A 2,974-nucleotide genomic window follows, 5' to 3' on the forward strand; every position below is an offset into this window, starting at 1 on the left:
GGACACTAATCCCGTGTCCATGGGACAGAGCCCTGTGTCCGTAATCTAGCGCTCATCTGGCCGAGTCCTGTGAGCTTAACAGGCTTCGACATTTACTTTGTGTGGCACCATGGTTCTGTGAAGTAACAGAACTCGCGTCTGTACACACCAGGTGACACTAACCCGCGTGTGTTTATTTATTGTATGTCGTATAACCCCCGCCATTACCTAGTAGCAGCTTACCACCTCTGCACGGTGGACCCCGGGCTGCGAATGCACCTTACCATCATCTTTATTACTCGGTGCGTTCCGCCAGCCCCAACATTTTTACTAGCGCCAGGGTCTGGCTAGTAATGGCGGATCAACAGTGACTACAGCGGTAGAAGAACGGGGAGCTACATCCGTGCATTGGCTATAGGGGTCTTAACGTCATTACCGTTAAGAACAAATACCTTCTGCCCCTGATATTGGAGCTTTTTGATAGGTTGCGGGGAGCGAGGGTTTTTACTAAGCTTGATCTGCATGGTGCCTACAACCTGATACACATCCGTGAGGGGGACGAATGGAAGACTGCATTTAACATCAGGGATGGGCACTATGAATACCTGGTGATGCCCTTCGGGCTTTGTAATGCTCCGACCGTCTTCTAAGACTTTGTGAATGACATCTTCCGGGATATGCTCACCACCTCAGTTGTAGTCTTTCTGGATGATATTTTCATCTACTCTACAGATATTGACTCCCACCAGCGAGATGTTTGCTAAGTCTTCGACCTCCTATGGGTAAACTCCCTCTACGCTAAGTTGGAGAAGTGTGTATTTGAGCAGGAATCCTTGCCTTTCCTGGGCTATATCATCTCCGCCCAAGGATTGGTCATGGATCCTGCCAAGCTACAGGCGGTGATGGATTGGCAGGACCCTCATTCCCTTAAGGCGGTGCAGCATTTTTTGGGATTTATCACCTACTACCGCCAAATCATCCCCCACTTCTCAACTTTTGTATCTCCCTTGGTTTCTCTCACCCAGAAGGGAGCAAATCCTAAATTGTGGTCGGAGTAGGTCTCCAAGCCTTTCCTCTTTATTAAGTCTCACTTCACTAGCGCTCCCATTTTACATCGCCCTGATGTGGATAAAACATTTATTATGGAGGTGGATGCCTCATCCGTCAGTGCTGGAGCAGTCCTGTTCCAAAAGGATGCTCAAGGTCGGAAGCATCCTTGCTTCTACTTTTCTAAGACCTTCTCACCGGCGAAGAGTAACTATTCCATCGGGGATAGTGAGTTGCTAGCCATGAAGTTGGCCATTTCAGAATGGAGACAACTCATGGAGGTGGCTCACTATCCCATACCCCCCTCCCTAACTGTCTGCTGAGGCTCCCTCAGCAGACTGAAGCAGGCTGCTGCCGCACAGCTGGAAGACAGTCTGGGCCTCCCATTGTGACTCGTGTTCCAATTGTTCCATTGTGACACACCTGGCTGCTGTAAGCCAATAGGACACTCAGACAGGTGGAGGTAGGTAGGTAGTTAGGTAGGCCACAAGAGGTAGACAATGGAACATGTGTCACAATGGGCGGTCCAGACTGTCTTCCAGCTACTGTCTCATGGGTCTAGTACCCATAAGGGAGTTTCCTACCTGCTTCACCCATCCACCCTCAATGTGGACACTCACTTTCCCCATCAGCAATGGCTATCTGGGGTCTATGATACACTACAGAAGGTTCAGCCTTAGATTCTTTTTTCACATATACATTATTCAGTAGCTTAAGTAATACATATATTAGCGCTTTTACGGCTACATAGAACAATAAGCAAAACAACAAAATTTGCATACAAGTCTGTACAATGCCAAAAATTCATCCTGCTAGGCCATTAAACCAATTTGCTGGATTTAAAAAAAGAGAATGTGTTACCCCACCAGGAGTCTCTCCTTGCACTGTGCTGTTTTAACCATTGGTATAGACAAAATATTATATAAATATTATATGGTATAGATAAAATATTATATATATTATAAAATATTATATAGACAGAAATTGGTATAGACAAAATAGGTGAACTTAGAGAAGTTCACCTATTTTGTCTATACTGGCCCTGATCTGGAGATTGCCAGCAGGGTCGATATAATTATAACAGGTAGGACCAATTTGACACATTCCTCCTTCTTTTGCTGTCAGGTAATCTAGTACTATAGTATGTTGGTTATTGACAAATGTTTTATAGGGATGGCGCCCGCCTAAAGGTAACCACTGGTCGAGTTGGTAATACTTTCTGACAGACTGGGTAATTTAGTAGGGCCTTCCAGTGCTTATGTATTATGTTCCTGATAGTGCCATTTTGGAAAGAAAAAGTTGTGATGAAATTAGTGGTATAGTATTCATCTGTAGATTTTTTATTGTCTGTCCCATGTATTAAACTATTTTGTGAAATTCCCTTTGCCTCTGAGTATGCTTTTTTTTACTAATTTTTTAGGTTATTCACGCTCTAAAAATCTCTCTCTTAGACATTTACTTTGACATTTCTGTCCTTGTGTGGTCAGTGCGGATACATTGAAAAACCTGGTCTTTTTCTTCCTCCTTTGTGATAGTGTTTGACTAGTGTGACCAACTTTTTACTATTGAGGCTGCCTATGAAGCATCAGTAGTAAAAAGATCTAATGTTAAAAATAATAAAAAAAATAAAAAATCATGTTATTCTCACTTTCCGACGTCCCACGCAGCGTTCCCGATCATCGTGATGCTCCCGGCAGGTCCCGTTCCCATTTGATGACGTCGTGGTCTCGCGAGACCGCCAAAATCTCGCGAGACTGCGAAGTCATCAAAGGTCATTGTCGCAATGCATCACTTGGAACGGGACCTGCCTGGAGCATCGCTGAGGCCTGGTGACGCTGCGAGGGACATCGGAAGGTGAGAATATCACCATTTTTTTATTTTAATTCTATTTTTTACAGGTATATGGTACCTAGAGCCTGGAGGAGACTCTCCTCTCTTCCAAACAGTG

Source organism: Dendrobates tinctorius, unplaced genomic scaffold (assembly GCF_039654945.1).
Source record: "Dendrobates tinctorius isolate UK_male_01 unplaced genomic scaffold, ASM3965494v1 ptg000110l, whole genome shotgun sequence".
NCBI classification, from domain to species: domain Eukaryota; kingdom Metazoa; phylum Chordata; class Amphibia; order Anura; family Dendrobatidae; genus Dendrobates; species Dendrobates tinctorius.